Source organism: Octopus bimaculoides, chromosome 9 (assembly GCF_046866305.1).
Source record: "Octopus bimaculoides isolate indiv1 chromosome 9, ASM4686630v1, whole genome shotgun sequence".
Lineage (NCBI taxonomy): Eukaryota > Metazoa > Mollusca > Cephalopoda > Octopoda > Octopodidae > Octopus > Octopus bimaculoides.
In genome coordinates this window covers 44,880,018-44,902,777 of record NC_142936.1, presented here as the reverse complement: position 1 = coordinate 44,902,777, position 22,760 = coordinate 44,880,018, and the positions used below count along the sequence as shown (strand labels likewise).

Sequence of the window (22,760 nt, the reverse complement as noted above, 5' to 3'; positions counted from 1 at the left end):
TTTCACTTTAATACTGAAACTATTAAAGTGAAACTATTATCTCACATACATACAGGCATACATACATATATACATACTTACATATAAATATAATACTAGCAGAGATACCCGGAGTTGCCCATGTTACTTGCAATGGAAGAATTAGACTTTTCTGTTATATTTTCTCTAATGAACTGGAATATCTATGATACGAATTTCATCAAAATTGCAGATGAGGGTTCTTTTCCTCTTTACACACCGTAAAAAAATTCTAATCATGACATATGTATTCCATACTACTGATCTTTATGCACAGATTCCAAAATTCCAGTCTTCTGGAACCTGTTAAAAGGATTTTGCTCCTGAAAAATGGATGTCATGGAGCTCTAAAATGTGGGAGTTAAGGCCCCTATTGGTGGTGGGTGTCTTAATGTCAACCAGAGAAGTTGAATTGTTGAGAATCTTTTTGACTTGGGTGTTATATCTATTGTTTGAATTTCTTTGAAATAGGAAATATATGCATATTCGCTGGGTTTGTAAAAGAGAGCAAAGCTACGGGAAGCCAAAAGAGGAATGATCACAATAAGCAGTCAGCTACCCTACCATAGTCATTACTACTCCCCAATGTAGGATTCCTCACCACACATATATATATACATCTATACATGTATATGTATAGATGTATATATATAGATATAGATGTATACGTATACATGTATATGTGCAGATTAGATTGGAGCCTGGTGTTGCCATCCGGTTTCACCAGTCCTCAGTCAAATCGTCCAACCCATGCTAGCATGGAAGGTGGACATTAAACGATGATGATGATGATGATGATATATATAGATGTACATATAATATGTACACATATATATACACATATATACATGCATACATATATACACTCATGCACACACACATATATATATATATATACACACACACACACACACACACACACACACACACACACATATATACACACACACACACACATACATAGGTGCAGGTGTGGCTGTGTGGTAAGAAACTTGGTTCTTGGGTTCAGTGCCACTGTGTGGTGACTTGGCATGTGTCTTCTGCTATACCCTCACACCAACCAAAGCCTTGTGAGTGGATTTTGTAGACAGAAACTGAAAGAAATCAATCGTATATATATGTATATATGTAAGTGTATGTGTGTGTCTTTGTCTCTGTGTTTCTCCCTTATCACTGCTTCACAACTGCTGTTCATTTATTTACATCCCCATAACTTACTGGTTTGACAATAAGTAACTGAGAGAATAAGTACCAAGCTTATCAAAATAAAAAAAACAAAAGCTGCGATTTAAGGACTGTGTCAAGTCCTCATTAAAGGCCTGTGATATGCAGGGCACTGACTGGGAGAAAAATGCCTGTCATCGCCACAGATGGAGGAAGCAGGTTAAGGAGGGGATCAACACTTTTGAGAGAGCATGTATTCAGTATGAAGAACTTAAGCGAGTTGCGTGAAAGCACACTGCTGGTGTAGTGCATGGGGAAAGCTAGGTCTGCAATGTTTGCAATCGTGTATGCTTGTCAAGAGCAGGGCTCATTAGCCACCAACGGAGCTGCAAATGCAAAATATAAGTTAGCCCTAGAGCACACAATGTTCCTGAAGGTCAGCAATGGTCTTCCTCAGTCACGAGTGGACAGCCATCATTGTATATATGTATATATATATATATATATATATATATATATATATAGATAGATATGCAGGGCAGGGAATCGTCAATTAGTAATAAAATTAATAATTAACAATTTTGCCGGGTAGCTAAGTAATAATTTGTAGTTTTGGAATCAGTAGTTCTTTGGCTGCTATTTCTGAATTCTCAGTATGTTGGAGAAGCAGGTTACTGTCAATCCCTATATATTTATGATTATATATATATATATTAGATTGGAGCCTGGTGTTGCCATCCGGTTTCACCAGTCCTCAGTCAAATCGTCCAACCCATGCTAGCATGGAAGGCGGACGTTAAACGATGATGATGATGATGATGATGATATATATCAATGTATGCATGCGAATGTATCAGTGTGCATACACGACAGAGTGTAAACGCCCTGTGAGAAAAGTTGGACTTAAGAAGCATCAGATGTGGTGTGCAAGAGAGACGACTGTGCTGGTATGGTCATGTGTTGTCAATGGATGAGGATAGCTGTGTGCAAAAGTGTCACACTGCAGCAGTTGAGGGAACCTGTGGAAGAGGTAGACCCAGGAAAACCTGGGATGAAGTGGTGAAGCATGACCTTCGAACATTGGGCCTCACCAAGGCAATGATTAGTGATCGAGACCTTTGGAGATATGCTGTGCTTGAGAAAACCTGACAAACCAAACGAGACCATAAGCCGTGGCCTATGCCAGTGGTGTATAACCAGCCCACTTATGAGTACCCTTCATTTATTGGACAATAAACTTTGCTTGCAAAGACCTGTTGAGGCAAGTGAAATCAAAATTGCTGACGTGGCCAATGACAGTACCGCCTGATTGGCACTTGTGCCAGTGGAACATTAAAAGCACCATCCAAGTGTCATCGTTGCCAGGGCTGCTGACTGGTTCTCGTGCCGGTGGCATGTAAAAAGCACCATTCAAGTGTGATTGTTGCAAATGTTGTCTTACTGGCACATGTGTCGGTGGCAGGTGAAAAACAACATTTGAGTGTGGTTGTTGCCAGTGCTGCCGGACTGGCTCCTGTGCAGGTGGCACGTAAAAAACACCTTTTGAGAGTGGTTGTTGCCAGTACCACCTGACTGACCCTCGTGCTGGTGGCACATAAAAGCACCCACTACACTTTAGGAGTAGTACCGTTAGGAAGGGCATCCAGCAGTAGAAACTTTGCCAGATCAGATTGGTGCCAGGTGCAGCCTTCTGGCTTGCCAATCTTCAGTCAAACCATCCAACCCATGCCAGTATGGAAAGCGGATGTTAAACGACGTTAATGATGATGATGATGTATGTATGCATATATATATATATATATATATATATATATATATATATACACACACACACATATATAAATATATACATATATATATACATATATATATACATATTCTTTTATTCTTTCATTTGTTTCAGTCATTTGACTGTGGCCATGATGGAGCACCACCTTTAGTTGAGCAACTCAACCCCAGGACTTATTCTTTGTAAGCCTAGTAGCTATTCTATTGGACATTTTTGCCGAACTGCTAAGTTACAGGGACGTAAACACATCAGCATCAGTTGCCAAGCGATGTTGGCGGTACAAACGCAGACATGCACAAACACACACACACTTACACACTCACATATATATATATATATATATATATATATATATATATATATATATATATAAATATATATGACAGGCTTCTTTCAGTTTCCATCTACTAAATCCAGTCACAAAGCTTTGGTTGGCCCGAGGCTATAGTAGAAGACACTTGCCCAAGGTGCCACACAGTGTGACTTAACCTGGACTCATGTGGTTTGTAAGCAAGCTACTTACCACAGTCACTCCTATGCCTATATACATACACACACACACACAGACACAAACACACGCATACACACACCCACACTCACATACACACACAACATATTGGGTATGAGTAGGTTACACTTGTTGTGGTGAAGACTAACAATTAATGGATTGCTATTTTGGAGTAACCTTTAAGAAATTGTTAAATAAATAATTAATTCATATTTTCAATGATGGACTAAAATCCATAATTTTGTTTTATATTCCATTTATCAATGTTTTCATTTCTGCACAAATATGAAAATCTCTGTAGAATAATATAGTTCATGTTTGATGCTGAGCCAAATAAGCTGGAACCGACAATAAATTTAGGTCAATCAACATTATATGCATACATGTAATTACATTTAAAATATCTCTATTGATAATCAATTATCAATTTACTATAATGTGGTCAAAAGCCATATTAAACATATAAACAAGAAAACAGAACTTTGCACACACTGACATGTATGTATATATATATATATGAATATGTGTAAATCTAACTATCTCTCTCTCTCTTTGTATATGTGTGTGTGCGTGTGTGTATATATATGTGTGTGTGTATATATGCTTGAACATGACCCGTCACTTCTCCTAAGAATGATGTGGGAGGGGGCTGCTTATAAGCATACCCCCACTCATACACACTCACACACACATACACACACACACACATCAGCCAGTCACCTGATGACTTACTAATCAGGCAAACACACATGTGAGCTGGATTTTATTCTAACCATGAAGTAAGATTGGTAAATGGTCATAAAGGTTATAGGTCTTCACATGACTTTGGAAGAAGAGCTTGAAGGACTCAGAAACAAATGACAATGGAAGCTAAAAGAGTCCTTGTCCAGGTTTAGATTCTAAAAAGTTATGTCAATGCTTATGTTGGAAAAGAGAAGGAAATAGAGACTCATAATATAATAAAAAGCTGAACATGTCCTTATTCCAGCCTGTGGAGGCCTACAACACAGTCCTGTGGTTGGCATAAGATCATATGGTGTTGTTGTTGGTGGTGGTGGTCGTGGTGGTTTGAATAAATCCATCAGAGCTCAGAGATAGGTTTGGACTGATTGGAAGAAAGAGAGGCAGGAGATTAAAATTCAAATGGCTAGAATGAAATCTAAACCCAGAAGCAGAAAGAAAGAAGTTTTCGTGTGTTCTTCAAATTGAAGATGAGCGGCATGAGATATTTTTGGATTGCTAAGCAACGTGCTAGAGAGAATCAAGATGTTGTGATGGAAGCTCCAATATGAACATTTCAGAGTGTTTGGGTGTCAATCTGAGTGTTTGCCGTGTCCCCAAAACATGTACCAAGAGAGATCAAAATCAAATATCCAGTCAACATCATGGTGTTCGGAGTAATGATCTTTAGTGATGGTGACGTTGTGCCTCCATTCATCTTCCTGCACGGCCTTCTACTCAACAGAGAAGCCTACATCAAGTGCCTGGAGAAGGTAGTGCTGCCCTTAGTCAAGAGGGTGGCTGCTGGAAGGCCCTCTGTCTGGTAACAGGATTCTGCTCCATTCCACACAAGGAGGAGAACCCAGTCATGGCTGTCAGACAATTTCTGTGACCACATCACCCCTAACATCTGGCCACCTAGCTCCCCACACTGCAACACCCTTGATTATTATGTGTGGGGTACAGTTCAGTGAGAGACTAACAAAACTCCTTGTAACACCAAAGATGAACTGAAGGCAAGGATTATGGCAGCATTCACCAACTTAAACAAGGAAACCATCCATCAGAGTTGCAGGAAAGTTTGAAGTCATCTGGAGGACATGGTTGAAGCCAATGGTGATTTTATTGAATAAATTTACTCTTTAGTATTTCAAGTTATTTTTATGTAATTTTGGTAAATATATCTGTTAAAATGAGAGCATGCTTTGGCAAGTTTACAGCGATGGTTCAATGGGTCATATACAATGCCTTGAGTGGCACAGACGCTTCAAAAGGCATGACAGAGTCACAGCTCAGTTAAGAGGCTGCTCATCATTTTTGCTGACATCCACAGTATTGTGAATTGAGAATTTGTTCCCCAGGGCCAGACCATCAATCGAGAGTTCTACAGTGATATTTTAAAGCGTTTGAGAGAGAACTTTCGATGAAAGCAATCAGATTTGTGTGGAATGCAAAGAATTGGATTCTTTATGATGACAATGCACCCTGTCACCAAGCTCTCCTTACTCATGAGTTTCTCATAAAAAACAACATGATATTGCTTCTGCACCCGTTCTGTTCACCAAATTTAGCACCTGTAGACTTCTATTTCTTCCCCAAGATGAAAATGCAGCCCAAACGTCACCATTTTAACACCATTGTCGAGATCAAGAGCAAATTGCAGAAGGTCCTTAACTCATGGAAAATGACTTTCAGGCCAAATTCCAAAAGTAGAAGGAACACTGTGCAAGATGACTATTTCCAAGGAGATGATGTTAAAACATGTCTGTGTGTGTATGTGTTTGTCCCCCACAACATCACTTGACAACCAATGCTGGTGTGTTTACGTCCCCATAACTTAGCAGTTCGGAATAAAAAACTGATAGAATAAGCACTAGGCTTAAAAGGAATAAATCCTGTGGTCAATTTTCTCGACGAAAGGCGGTGCTCAAGCATGGCCACAGTAAAATGACTGAAACAGGTAAAAGAATAAAAGAATAAAATAATTTACCTTTTATTGAACATAACTAGTCCAGGAACTCTTTGATACCACCTTGTATGTATGTGTGTATGTATGTACGTATGTATGTGTATGTATGTATGTTAATATATATATATGTGTGCCTATGTGCACATGTGTGTGTATGTATGTGTACATATACAAAAAAATAATTGTGTTTACCATTTTTAGTTCAACTGAATTGAAACTGACAAATACGAATTATATAACAATATCATCAAATGATATTGGAATGAATAAATAAATAAATAAATAAGGAGAAAGAGAACAAGAAACTCTATATATGAATATTAGAATACAAGAATATATATATATAAACAAGAATAAAAAATAAAAAAATGAAGATATCTGTTTAGTAGTGAGTAAGCAATACAGAGTTAATCTGGACAACATTGTATCACACATCTCAAATACATCTCAAATACAGCAACATCTTCATTTGATGGACTTTATATAAATATATAACTGACAAATTATGTCTTCTCAATTTTTTGTGGGGTTTTTTTTGGCCAGTTGATTATATTTTTTAGTGTAAAGAAAATATATTTTTTCTACTGACAGGTTGTTGAACTGTTGGATAGTGGAGAACTTATTTATTTATTTTATTTTATTTTATTTTATTTATTTTATTTAAGAATTTATGCCAATATGAGGGACTTCACCAATATATCAATGTATCTTGAAAGTCTGATGTAGCTTTTGTTGTTGCTGTTGTTGTAGCTGTTGTTGTTTTGCCCTGTCTAGACCTGATTGGACAAGCATTTGATCAAAGCGATTGTAGACAGTTTATTTGTTCTTTTGATCTATGCTGTGTTGTGCATAAACTAGACAGACATATATTCACACATACACACACACACACATACACACACATACACACACACACACACACACTCACACACACACACACACACAGACACACACACGCACACACACACACACACACACCTCTATCTATCTATCTATCTTTCTGTCTGTGTGTGTGTTTGTACAGGAGAAATTAAGATAAACAAAAGTATACATTATTATTAGTTTCTGCTTATTTTTCACCAATGTAGTTATTTTGGAATTCTACATCGGATCCTCCAAGTTTCAGAGAACTAAAACATTTCTCTGTAACATAATGCAATAAAGTATTCCCTGGTGATCCTTCCATTGTGGTGTTGAGGTGCATGGCTTAGTGGTTAGGGTGTTGGACTCATGATCGCAAGATTGTGGTTTTGATTCTTGGACTGGGCAATGTGTTGTATTCTTGAGCAAAACACTTCATTTTATGTTGCTCCAGTCTACTCAGCTGGCAAAAAGGGGTAATCCTGCGATGAACTGGTGTCCCATCCAGATGGGGTATATATGCACCATGGAAACTGGAAAACTGACCCTTATGAGTCTGTATGATTCAAGAAGATAACATTCAAGGCAAAGTTCCCAACGAACCACAATAGTGAAACATATGTAGGAACTAATAATGATATAAACTGTGTTTGTTATAATTTCTCCCACATTTGCTATGTATATAATAACTAGTAATAGTACCAAGTATAGTAGTTGTTTAATCACTATACTGGGAGCAGACTGGACAATGATGATCTCTGCTAAGCTCTAAACTTAACAGTAATAGCCATACATTTATTTATATATGCAAAATACACTATATATACGTCATTATTCAGTTTTATTTCAAGATTTCTTGCCAATAGAGAAAGAGCTGGTTTCTAACATTGACTCAAGGCTCTTTCATTGGAATTTCAACATCAACAATAGGGTACTTTGTATGTATGTATGTATGTATGTATGTATGTATGTATGTATGTATGTATGTATGCATGCATGTATGTACGTATGTATGTATGTATGTATGTATGTATGTATGTATGTGTGTGTGTATGTATGTGTGTGTGTGTATGTATGTATGTATGTGTGTGTATGTATGTATGTATGTATGTATGTATGTATGTATGTATGTATGCATGTATGTTTGTATGTATGTATGTCATTATTCAGTTTTATTTCAAGGTTTCTTGCCAATACAGAAAGAGCTGGTTTCTAACCTAGATCCAAGGCTCCTTCACTGAAATTTCAACATCAACATCAAGGTATTTTTGTATGTATGTATGTATATGTGCAGATTTGTATGTTTTGTTTAGTGTGTGTATTCTCATGCATATAGTTGCATATCTTGACATGCTCATATATACTTAAATGATAAACTTCTGAAAAGTTTCACAGATTTTTACAGTTCTAGTGATGGATTGGATCTGTAGTCCTCGAACCAGCTTGCTCCTTTCTGCTTTTGAGAAGCCATATTTCTCAAGATTAGCATTTAGGCAGTGTGTTACATATCCCAGTGCTCCAATAATTATAGGTATAAACCTGAACTTGTAATCTGGATAGAGTAACTGCAGATTTCTCAATAGTTCAGTGTAGGTACTCTCTTTTTCACTGATCTTTAGCTTTATGTTAACATCTGCTGGGAAGCTGATTTCTACAACTACACAGTTTCTCTTCTCTGTCCCAAATCATTATATCAGGTCTATTGTGTTTACATTTTATTGAGGATTTCACTGGAACACTCCACCAGTACTCCTTTTTATTATGAGTGGCTATAGCTTCCATCATACTGTGAGTTCTTATTTCTTTGTCCTTGGGGGTTATCCTTTTGACAGATCTTGTTACACAGTGTCCTAGCTACAACATCATGTCTCATCAGTAGATAATCCAGTGATGACATCTTCAGACAACTGCTTATGACATGGGTAATATCTTTGGTGTTAACTCCACAAAGTCTGAACTAGTTGTCACATTTTATTGCTTTTGTTGCATCCCTGTCCCTTTTGTGCATCAAGTATTCGGTTGATATTTCCTGTTCCTTTATTGCAAATGCATACCCTCCAAAGTGGGTATGCAGTTAGTGATCAATGTTACTGTCATCTCTGAGCTTTCTACTAACATATCCATGCATGGGCTTCTGCTCATATATGCTCATTTGTTTCATCTGATGATACGTTGGGGTAGAGTCGTGCAACTTCTTTGGGCATGTATTTAAGGTTATCTGACAAGGAATGCTGCTCAAGAAGCTGCCTTTCAAGTTTTATGATGTTATCAGCCTCATGTATGTAAACTTGGTCAAGGGATTCACTTCAACAATTAGTGGTTAAAAGATGTTGCAGAAAGGTTATGATACGACACACAAAGGCATTTTGGATTGATGTTAAGCCTCTGCCACTTTGTTTGCATTTTAGGTTGAGGCAGTCTATGTCACTGCTTATATGGAAATAATGTGTGCTAGTTAGTATTTTCCGGGTTTTCACATTAATGTATGTTTTCACATGCATATGTATGTATGTATGTATGTATGTATGTATGTATGTATATATGTATGTATGTATGATGTATGTATATGACAACAATGATGATTGCCCCACATTGTTAGATGATAGTCATTTTTGATAACACACATTGAACAATAAAGAAAGAAATGACAACATCATGTGTATACTCATCAGTGTAGGTAATGACATTATGTGATTGGGCGAAAAGCTCCTGACCCAGTGCTATGAGTGTACCAAGGGTGGCTGGACTGACCTACCGAAACAGAGACTTTGGGGAAAATACTCAGTATACCTGTAGAAAGTTATGCATAGGTACTTATTCTATCAGCCACTTTTGCCAAACCGCTAAGTTACAGGGACTAAACACACCAACATTGGTTGTCAAGCAATGGTGGGGGGAACAAACACAGACACACAAATACATACATACATAAATACATACATACATATATTTATATATACATATATATGTACGACAGGCTTCTTTCAGTTTTCTGTCTACCAAATCCACTCATACACATATAAATGCAATGTGTTAGTGGCACAGTGAAGATTTGTAAGACATTCCAAAAATGCTCCCTGTGACATTCTTATGTGAATAGCTGCACACACTTTGATGTATGTATTGATATTTCAACCAACACACCAACTCAACCACATATTTACAAACACCAGGAACCCTCTTAGTTCAAGAAGTCTTGTCATTTTGTTGGTGACTGGCTTGAACTCTCCTAAGAACTTAAATAAAACTCAAAGAAAATTCATACACACATACATGCATACATACATACATACATACATACATACATACATACACACAGACAGACAGGACCATTATAAAGTGCTCATGTTGAAATGTTGTGAAATATGCACAAAAATCAATGTATTTTACAAGGCCATATCAATGCAGATCAAACATCAAAAATCAATAATTGCACAAAAAAGAAAAAAGAAAAAAATATTAAAATGATATTGAAATATTTAAAAAAAATATTTAATTCATCCTCAAATTAAATATTTCTGAAATAACATTTCAATAGCTTTGTTATTGTTATTATTGATATTAAATGTTTGATCTGCAATGCTATAACCATCAATAAAACATTGAGTCAAGATTTTAAATGCTTTTTTTTTTAAACATTAGGTCTATAGATGACAGAATTAATCTGTTAAGAACATTTGGAAACCTGGTGCATTGATCTTATTGATGTCAGCTAAAAAGTTTATTATCATTGTTTATTAATTTTTGTTTTTAAATTTGGAAATTGTTTCAATTTTATTTTATGGGGACATGAAAAGATGACTGCTTATTTCTACTAAACCAGATGCTGTAGGTGAATTACAGGCAAATATGATATGATTCTTAATATGGTTGAAAAAGAAAATCTGCTGTGAAATGTAAGGCTATCTATCTATCCATCCATCTTCTCTGTCCACTATTCCTTGGTGGGTTGTTGGGGTCTGTATGATCCTATCAGAAGTAGCTATCATGAAATTTTCCAGCTGGATTCCCAAGCATGCTCAACTGAGATTACAGATATCGATTTCAAATTTTGGCACAAGGCCAGCAATTTCAGGGGAGAGGTTAAGTTGATTACATCAGCCTCTGGTACTCAACTTGTACTTAATTTATCAACCCTGAACTGATGAAAAGCAAAGTCAACCTTGGTGGAGTTCGAACCCAGAATGTAAATATGGTTGAAATGCTGCTAAGCATTTTTCCCAGCATGCTAATGATTCTGTCAGCTTGCCACTTTACTGAGAGTATAAATATTATCTAATCATCTCATTCACTGTCTACTTCTAGGTCTTCTGCCAGCTGGCTTGGCTTAAAGAATCTGAATTGCAATTCTTTACTGTAGCATTTAAATTACACGTCCATAATGCTAGAGCTGCAACCTCTCATTTCAGAGAAGTAGCAGCTCGATATATACAGACTCCCTAATCTTCAAGCTACACACCCTGTTGGCTAATGTTAGTCCAGAGACCCTTTGGAGGTTGAACTATGTAAAATGTTAGAGAAAGAAACCTAACTGTTTCTTGCAATACATACCAATACATATATCTAAAGCAAAATTTGGTCTTTACTCTATTAGTTTCATTGCTGAACCACTGAGTTGCTGGAATGTGAACAAACCAACACCAACTGTCAAACAGTGTAAAGACATATAGAGAAAAACATGCACACGTGCACAGTCATACACACATCACCATCATCATCATCATCGTCGTCGTTGTCGTCATCATCTCCATCATCATGATTATCATTTAATTTCTGTTTTCCATGCTGGTAGGGATGGATGTTTTGACAAGATCTAACAAGTCACAAAACTGCATCATGCTCCATATACACAACACACACGCACGTACAAATATATAAACAGCAGACTTCCACATAGTTTCTACCAACCAAATTTACTCACAAGACATGAAACCAGCTGGTTGTGAAATGAACCTCTTAATCACACAACCCTATTTGCACCAATTACAAAGGGAACTAAACTTTGTGTAAAACTAGGTCTTAATTTATTGCTATGCTGCCCATAAAAATATTGGTTAATCATGCACGCACCTTCTGTAATTGTAGACTGTTATATAGTGAAAGTCTCATTAGTTACTATCATGACAACAGTTTACCTATCTTTCATACACACACATACACATATGTGCGCACATACACACACTCACTCCCTCTCCCCCTATTTCTCTCAACAACTATAACAATGACCTGACTTTTTTCTTGAAATAAATTTTAATTCTATCTTTGACACACACACACACACGCACACACACACACACACACACACGCACACACACACACACACACACACGAATACACACACACAAGCACACACATAGAAATATATGCGCAGACACACACACGTGCACACAGAAATACACACGCATACACACACACACGTACACACACAAACAACCAAAACAATATCTATATTGTTATATAATGAAAGACTTTCTTTTTAAGCTATGTTGTGTTGACAGACTTGCAATTCCTGAATTTTTTTTATTAAAATTTGTTAGTTACTGTGGTGACAACACTATCTATCTATCTATCTATCTATCTATCTATCTATCTATCTATCTATCTGTCTGTCTGTCTGTCTGTCTGTCTCTTCTCTCTGTCTCTCTTCTCTCTCTCTCTCCCTCTCTCTCTCTTTTTCACACACTTTCTCTCTCTCTCTCTCTCTCACTGTATTTCTCTTTCAACAACAACTTTTCCTCCCCTTCTTTCCCTCCTTCTAACAGATGTGATTGACAGACATAAAGATTCATTTCTTTTTTATAAGATTAAAAGTCAACAATAACATTATAGTATGTATATATGTATATATATATATATATATATATATATATATATATATATATATATATATATATATATACACACACACACACACACACACACACACACACACACACACACACACACACACACAGACACATACACACACAAATAAGCATATGTGTGAATATCTGTGTGTATATGTATGTGTATATATGTATATCTCTTTGTTTTACTTGCTTCAGTCATTTGACTGCAGCCATGCTGGAGCACTGCCTTCAGTAGAAAAAAACAAACCAAGGACTTATATAAATTTTATTGTAAAGTTCTTATATTATTATTATTATTATTATTATTATTATTATTAATATTATTGTTATTATTATTATTATCGTTATTAATATTGCTGGCAAAATTGTTAGCATGCCGAGCAAAATGCTTAGCAGTATTTCATGTCTTTTAGGTTCTGAGTCCCAATTATGCTGAGGCTGACTTTGCCTTTCATCCTTTCGGGGTTGATAAATCAAGTTCCAGTAAAACATTGGGGTCTATGTAATTGACTAGTCCCCTCCCCACCAAAAAATTTCAGGCCTTGTGCCTATAGTAGAAAGGATTTATTATTATTATTATTATTATTATCAAAATGGCAAGCTGGCAGAATCATTAGCATGCTAGGAAAAATGTTTGGTGACATTTTGTCTGTCTTTACATTCTGAGTTCAAATTCCACCAAGGTCAACCTAGCCTTTCATCCTTTTGGTGTCGATAAAATAAGTACCAGTTGAACGCTGGAGTCGATGTAATTGACTTATTCCCTACCCCAAAATTGCTGGCTTTGTGCTGGAATTTGAAATCATTATTATTATCATTATCATTATTGAGTGAGAGAGCAGTGCATGCCATCAAAGTGACACTGGGATAAAATATACAAAACCCATTATAACGATCATAACTACCCGTCTGATAAGGGTACACCAAGCGCATGCATCATATTCATATGTGCACGACATCGTGGCCTTATATCAAGATAAACAGCGCATGACCTTGCAGTTAGAGCCCTGTTAGAATTTTCTTCAAATCAAGTAGCCTATACTGCTATAAAGGTCCCTGAATAAGGGTTGTTTAAGGATGTTGAATAAAACACCTATGTTTTCAGAGGTAAATTATTCAAACCCCAAAGAATTCCTCTCAACACATGGCTATGATGCTCCCCGACTTCTTCTGCTCAGGATCAGAGATGCACATATCATCAGCCACCAAGAGACATGCTCAACTGGTTAAGGTCAAGCAACTGACAAGCAAATCAGTGGTACTGAGCAGAATATTTGCTATAACCCATCTTTTATACCAAGACAAAATATGTACATGATAACATTTTCAATCAGTTAAGATAAGAAGCTATGAAAGCCAGTGTCTGGCACTGCATCAGGCCAATTATTATTATCATTATTATCATTATTATTAATATTATTATTATTATTATTATTATTATTGAGTGAGAGAGCAGTGCATGCCATCAAAGTGACACTGGGATAAAATATACAAAGCCCAGTATACCCATCATAACTTAGTGTATGATAAGGGTACGTCAGGCACATACATCAAAACCATATGTGCAGCTAGTCTTGATATGATGGACATATATCAGAAATTTTGATTTATCTATTTTTTTTTTCAGAGTAAGTATTTGTCCTTATATATGTGTATAAGTACAAACATATGCAATAATGCATAAAATTTTATGCAATTGTTTTAAAATATATATATAAAAGGTTTGTATCTTTCTATGTGTATGATTATGTATGTATGTATGAATGTATGTACGAATGTATGTATGTATGTATTTATGTATGTATTTATGTATGTATGTATGTATGTGTGTGTGTGTGTGTTTATGTGGGTGTGTATGTATTTATGTGTATATGTATGAGTGTAAGAATGAATATGTATGTATAAGTGTAAGTATGTGAGTGTATATGTATATGTAAATATATATATTTATGTGTGTGTGTGTGGATTTGGTAGATGGAAACTGAAAGAAGCCCGTTGTACATACATACATACATACATATATATATATATGTATATATATATATATATATATATATATATATATATATATATATATATATATATGTATGTATGTATGCATTTGTGTGCCTGTGTTTGTCCCCCCTGGTGTGTTTAGTCCCTGTAAATTAGCAGTTTGGCAAAAGAGGCTGATAGAATAAGTACCAGGTTTACAAAGAATAAATTCTGGGGCCAATTTGTTCAACTATAGGTGATGCTCCAGCATGGCTGCAGTCAAATGACTGAAACAAGTAAAAGAATAAAAAAATAAAAGAAAATATCTGTGTGTGTGTGTGAGTTTGTTTTGTTTTGTATGTGTATACACATAAGTGTATATGTCATCATTATCCTTATCATTTAGCATTTGCGTTCCATGCCGGCATGGGTTAGACAGTTTGACTGCAACTGATAAGCTGGAGAGCATTACCAAGTTCTAGTCTGATTTGGCTAGGTTTTTATGATTGGATTCCTTTCCTAAAGCCAGCTACTTCAAGAGTCTAGTGGGTGCCTACTACATGCCATTGCAATGGGTGCCTTTTATGTGTCACATATATTGCCATGAACAGGAATTAATCTTCTCTCTTCATTCCTTTGCACCACATGGGCTCAATTCACCTCCTCTCTTCATTTTACCCCAGTCCCACACGGATCCCCATTCACATCACACACCATTACACACACACCCAGAACACCGTCCCACTCTACACACACTTCTCAGCACACATACAACACACCATCATCCACGCGTACACACAATCTTCAATAGCATCACCACACATACCTCTATATGAGCAGCCGCACACTGTGTAACTCAGTACACATACCACACACCATCATGCACTCTCCCACACCTACACAAGCACATAATACCTGACCACAGACAATGTATACTTCCACACAAGCACATACTATCTGAACACAGACTATATATACACATACACACACACATACACATACAGGCAGTACACATAGACAAAGATAACTTTCACCCACATACATACACTATACACATGCACACTATTTGGTCACAGTGACACACACACATACATACAAGTCAGTTCAAATATGTTTGTGTGTATTTCACCTGAAAAAAACGTCATTTTTCACTTTAGCTTTTCATGGAGAAAATTCTTGCTTTAGGCAACAAATATCAAAACACTATAAGTCATCTCAGGGCACCCTCTGGTAGACTGATAAATGGTTTTAAAATTTGTTCATTTCATAACACTGCTTAGTGTGCATAATATACAATTCAAGTCTGGTGGCTGATCACATGTAGTCAGAAAATAGGTTTTACTGATTGTTATGAAGGAACTTGTAGCTTTCTAAGTTATTTCAGGGTTGTCAACTCTGTGTAGTATCTGGTACTGATGATTGCTAAATAACTAGAAATGTATTTATCAGTCTACCGAAGAGCATCTAAGATAAGTAATGGTGTTGTGACATCTATTGTTTAAAACAAGAATATTTTTTTAATTTCTTCTTTTGATATGTAATTACTCAGCAAAATCATTGTCCAGTACTTTTCAACTCTTATGCATACCTTACACAAATATAACATCTACATATAATTTTGTTGTATTTGAATAACTAGATCTACTTCAAGAAGACACAGCTTGGATTATAACCCTATCTACATACTATACACACACACACACAAATATACGAGGTGGTATCAAAAGATTCCTGGACTAATCATGTTTAATAAAAAGTAACTTATTTACCTAAATTTTAACATCATTTCCTTTGAGATAGTCACCTTGCACAACAATACACCAGTCTCAGCATTCCTGCCACTTTTGGAGTCTGGCCTGGTAAGCCACAGTGGAGGCTGCCTTTTCACAGGTCAAATATGTCCCAAACATGTTTGAACTGATTTAAAAGTTTATATATATATATAAGTCAGTAAATGGTGGGGTTGTGTTAACCGCACATGGAGAAATAATAGGAAAATAAAAAATAATAATAAGGTAGAATGCTAAACTGAAAGCATATTTTAATATAGATGTGTATAAGGAGGATTAAAAAGGATTTCTAACTGGCTTTCATTGCATGGCAAATTTTCAAGAAGAGGGAGAATGAAAATGTTTTTTACAAAAAAATAAAAAATAATGTATAAAAAATAATATATAAAAAAATAAATATACCAATACATTATATTGTCTTTGAGCTTTTAAAGTTCAATAGTAATCCATGCAGATAATTGTTAGAAAGATTAGGATGCATGGAATTGAGAGTTGTGTTTTGTTTTAAAAAAAGGGGCTGAAAGTTTGTGTTAAGCAGGATGTGTGGTGTCAAAACAGGAAGTGTGTGTAAGGGAAGACAATTCTGTGGGTTTTATACTCTTTAGTCATTATATATATATATATATATATATATATATATATATATATATATACAGGTATTTGATGACAGATTTATGATTTTAAAAAAACGCTTATATAATAACAGAAAAAAACTATTTTTATAAAAATAACATAAATATAAAGCTAAATTATCAATTTAATAATTTCATTCAATAAGATCACCATAAGCATCAATAATTGCTTCTACACATGAACAAAATAGTTTATAAGCTCAGATTGTGTGATCCTTGTTCATACCAGACATGATTCAAACTATGGCGGCTTTCAAAAAATCTTTGGTACTATGGGGGTATTCATTGACATTTTTCTCAAAGATGCTTTATACATAGTAGTCCAGTAGATTGAGATCTGGAGAATTAGGAGGCCAAATGTTGGAAGTGACGTGGTCATGCAAATTGTTGGCCATCCATTCTTGTGTCATTTGAGCCTTGTGTGATGGTGCAGAATCTTGTTGAAAGGCATAAAGCCTTCTATTGGATACATTGTTGATCCAAGGCTTAACAACTTTATCAAGAACCTCAATATATGCAGCAGCATTCACCCTGAGGCCATGTGGGAAAAGGTGAGGTGGCATCACATGTTCTTCATTGCTAACAACTTTCAGAAAATTTCTAAATTACTATGCTTAGCCTTCAAAACTACAATCACAGCATGCCTTTTCATTTCATTAGCAAGCATAGGGCCTGCCATTGTTATTTTCTGAAATAGAAGTTCAATAAAAATTAGTCAAATAAAATAATGACTGAAAATGCATGTGTCCTCAAATACCATCCACACCCTGTGTGCGTGTATATATATATATATATATATATATATATATATATATATATATATATATATATATATATACATATATATATATATATATATTTCTGGGAATGGTGAAACTTGAAGCAGACAAAGTTATAAATACAAACATGTAAATACTGGGTTAAAAATCCTTTGGATACAAAAAGTCAAAAGCTGCCTGTGGTCAATGATGTGTGTGTGTGTGTGTGTGTGTGTGTGTGTGTATGTGCGTGCATGTGTGTGTGTGTGTGTGTGTGTGTGTGTGTGTGTGTGTGTGTGTGTGTGAAGAACAGGACAGTGAAAGAGATGGAGAAAAAGAAAGAGCAATTAGAGACATCTTTGTTTACAATTTAAAAATTTTTTTCTTCCCCATTTCCCCATTCTTTTGTATATCTTTGGAATAAGAATAAAATTTATCCACTGTGTATAATGTTATTTAGTGATTGCAAATCTTCATTGCCTTAAGGGCATTGCTGACCTTTGGAATTAATTCAGTTCAATAGATTTCTGTTTAATACAATAGAATTAATAGAATAAACTTAAGATAGCTACAACAGAATGTTATATTACAGTCCTTGCTTTCCATTGGCTGTTTCCAGATTTGGGATTTCCTCACACATTGTCAAAAATGTAGCTATATTTTCTCATTGTATTAATTGTATATTGACTTTTGGTTTCTTTCTATTTGGCTATTGGAATCATTTCTAAAGCAATATGCTGCAGTAGTGAGGTTTTCTGCAGAGTAATAATTGTGTTTATTCTGTTAAATTTTTCCTAATGTTCTATAATGTCTTAAAATAGAGTTGGTGTATGGCTTTCTGTTTAATGTCCAAAATTTAGTAGTATATGTATTATTGACAGAAGCAATATTAATATCAAGAAGTAATATTTATTCTCACATGAACACAGATGTTCTGTTAGAACAAACTATACAGCAGTAGATATCAAGAGAGAAACTCTCATGTTTGCTTTTGGTGCAAAATGCACACTTGTTTATATTAGTAGCAGGGAAATAAGTCCCTACCAACTCCAGCTCCAAGTCCACCAGATCATGTGTTTTTGACTTTCCTTGCTCTGATCAATGATGGCTGCTCGACCGCTAGATATAGCAGTGACTCATCTCAATGCTAGTGATATATAGAAAATCAATGTCATACAGACATTGGTGCTGCAATTAGCCAGTGAGCTCATTAAAAAATATATATTAACGACAGAGGCAGTATTAATATTGAGTGGTAATATTTATTCCCACTTAAACATGGATGTTCTGTTGGAACGAACTTTACTGTGGTAGACACTATGAGTGAAACTCTCAAAGAGTTTTGGTTCAAAATGCACAGCTATTCATATCACTAGTGGGGAGATAAATCCCCACTCCAGCATCAAGATCACTAGATCACATGATTTTAACCTTCCTTAGTCTCATCAACAATGGACACTCGACAGCCAGAGGTAGCAAAGATTTATTTCCCAGCCAGCAATATATAGAAAATCAGTCCCAGAACAGTCACTGGTGTCGTGATTAGCCAGTGAGCTTGTTAAAAATATATATATTAGCAACAGAGACAGTATTAATACCAAGAGGTAATATTTATTCCCACTTAAACATGGATGTCCTGTTGGAACAGACTATACTGTGGTAGACACCATGAGAGAGACTGTTATATAGGCTTTTGGTGCAAAATGCACTCTTGGTTAAATCATTTGTGGGGAGATAAATCCCCACCACCTCTAGTGCCAAGACCATCAGATCACCTTCAGATCACCTTCAGACCATCAGATTTCAACCTTCCTTCATTCCATCCATGGTTGAGTGTCCATCATTGATGAGACCAAGGAAGGTCAAAATCACGTGAGCTGGTAGTCTTAGTGCTGGGGATGGCGGGGATTTATCTCCCCTTCCTACCGATATAAATAAGCATGCATTTTGCACCAAAAGCCTATATGAGAGTTTCTCTCATGGTATCAACTGCAGTTAAGTTTGTTCAAACAGAACATCCATATTTAAGTGAGAATAGATATTACCTCTCATTGTGTATGTTCAGAACTCTATAACATATAAAAGTATATCATTGATTTTCTGGAACTTTTGATTCCAAAGCCTTTCCAAATTACAGATGGTCATCTTGGTCAGCATACTCTAAATTAAACAAATATTAAATTTACCTACAAATTAAATGACATGTAGGTACCTGTACATTAGTATAAATGATACAAATTTATTAATACTGTAAAGTACCAGTAAACTAGTCTGGCAGCCACAGGAATTTGAAGTTCCTATGCACAAATCAATGCAAATTACAAGCGGTTCCAGACCATCATTGTCTGGAAAGTCAGTGTTGTTCCTGAAAAGTGTATGCAATGGAAATAAGATCCTCCTCAAATTTTAATACCATTATAATAAGAAGAACTCAGTATGTTGATAATATCTTCATAATCTATTTGCATATGCTTATATCAATGCTTCTGTTGACCAATCAACATATCTGCTGGCATGCCTGCCTTCCTACCTACTCATCTATCTATCTATCTATCTATCTATCTATCTATCTATCTATCTATCTACCTCTCTATCTATCTATCTATCTACCTCTCTATCTATCTATCTATCTAGCTATCTATCTATCTATCTATCTATCTATCTATCTATCTATCTATCTATTTAACACTTGGTTTGTCAGTTTGACTGTCTGTCTATGTAGCTAAGCATATCTATCTTCCTGACTATCTACTAGCTTAAAAGCCACCCAATAGGGCGGCTTTTAAGCTAACTCCAGTCGAGGGCTCTTCATTGGGCCTTGAGCCCAATAGTGACACATCATGCATTGAGTACATACTCTTTTACTCTTTTACTTGTTTCAGTCTTTTGACTGCGGCCATGCTGGAGCTCCGCCTTTAGTTGAGCAAATCAACCCCAGGACTTCTTCTTTGGAAGCCTAGTACTCATTCTATCGGTCTCTTTTGCTGAACCGCTAAGTTACGGGGACGTAAACACACCAGCATCGGTTGTCAAGCGATGTCGGGAGGACAAACATATACACACACATACATACATATATATATATATATATATATATATATATATACATATATACGATGGGCTTCTTTCAGTTTCCGTCTACCAAATCCACTCACAAGGCTTTGATCGGCCCGAGGCTATAGTAAAAGACACTTGCCCAAGGTGCCATGCAATGGGACTGAACCCAGAACTATGTGGTTGGTAAGCAAGCTGACCAATATTTTTCAAGCAATGAGCAATTTTCGTCAAAATAAGGATATATTGCAAAGCTTCATGACAAGTGACATTTTTTTGTTTTCCCATTCGGGAGGTCAGCACAATTTTTTTTTTTTTCTGTCTAACCTCTTTTGGTGCAAAATGCACTAGTTTATATCAATAGCAGGGAAATAAATCCCCTTTCTGTTGTTTGTTTTCAACCATCACCATCCCCAGTGCTACCACCATCGCTACCACAACTACCATACACACACCATTCAGACTACTGATGCCCACCATCAACACCTTTGACTTTCATATTCCTTATTATCACCATCATGCTTGACCACCTCAGCTACCACCACCACCACCACCACCACCACCACCAGCTCATACTATTATTATCACCCTATTACCATCTCAATTGTCAATCTACTACTGCCTTCACCGTCTCTATGCCTACTATTACTCTCACCCCAACAAGAAGAGTGAGTAGAAGTGTCATTGATTTTAATGGGTCATTGATTTTAATGTGTCATTGAATAGTGAGAGGGGGGGGGGTCAAAGTGTGACAAACTGACACACAGAAATTCCTTTTGGCATTTATTATTATAGATAAGTCTGTCTGTCTGCTTATATATCTGTCTATCCACTTATTTATCATTTTATCCATTCATTTGTCTATCTATCTACATTCTTATATATAGGTGCAGGAGTGGCTGTGTGGTAAGTAGCTTCTTGCTTACCAACCACATGGTTCTGGGTTCAGTCCCACTGTGTGGCACCTTGGGCAAGTGTCTTCTACTATAGCCTCGGGCCAACCAAAGCCTTGTGAGTAGATTTGATAGACAGAAACTGAAAGAAGCCCGTCGTATATATGTATATATATATATATATGTGTGTGTGTGTGTGTGTGTGTTTGTGTGTCTGTGTTTGTCCCCTAGCATTGCTTAACAACTGATGCAGGTGTGTTTATGTCCCCGTCACTTAGCGGTTCGGCAAAAGAGACCGATAGAATAAGTACTAGGCTTACAAAGTATAAGTCCCGGGGTCGGTTTGCTTGACTAAAGGTAGTGCTCCAGTATGGCAGCAGTCAAATGAATGAAACAAGTAAAAGAGTAATATCTGTCTATGTACATATTTATGTACCTACGTACCATTTATCTCTCTCCTCTCTCTCTTTCACTCTAAGTATCTATCTATTTGTCTGTAAATGTAAATATATGTGTACATACATACGTACATACATACATACATCATAATAACCTTCTTTCTTTTGCCTTATCAGTCTCAGTCTCTCAAAGGTACTAATAGAAAGGCATCTACGTAACATAAATATAGTCATTTCAATAGGCCAGAAATCATGAGCTTTATTTTGTACTGGTTTTCATTGTGTATGTATGTATGTGTGTGTGTGTGTGCATGTGTGCGTGTGTGTGTGTGTGTGTGTGTTTCAAGTAGTGTAGAGAAAATGATGCCACCACAGAAACCCTT

General features: G+C 36.0%; 1 protein-coding gene across 2 annotated transcripts in view; it reads left to right on the top strand.

Moving 5' to 3' along the window:
• LOC106873281 (diamine acetyltransferase 1-like) overlaps positions 1 to 22,760 on the top strand; it is a 189,213-nt gene that overhangs the window by 77,333 nt on the left and 89,120 nt on the right. The window lies entirely within an intron of this gene.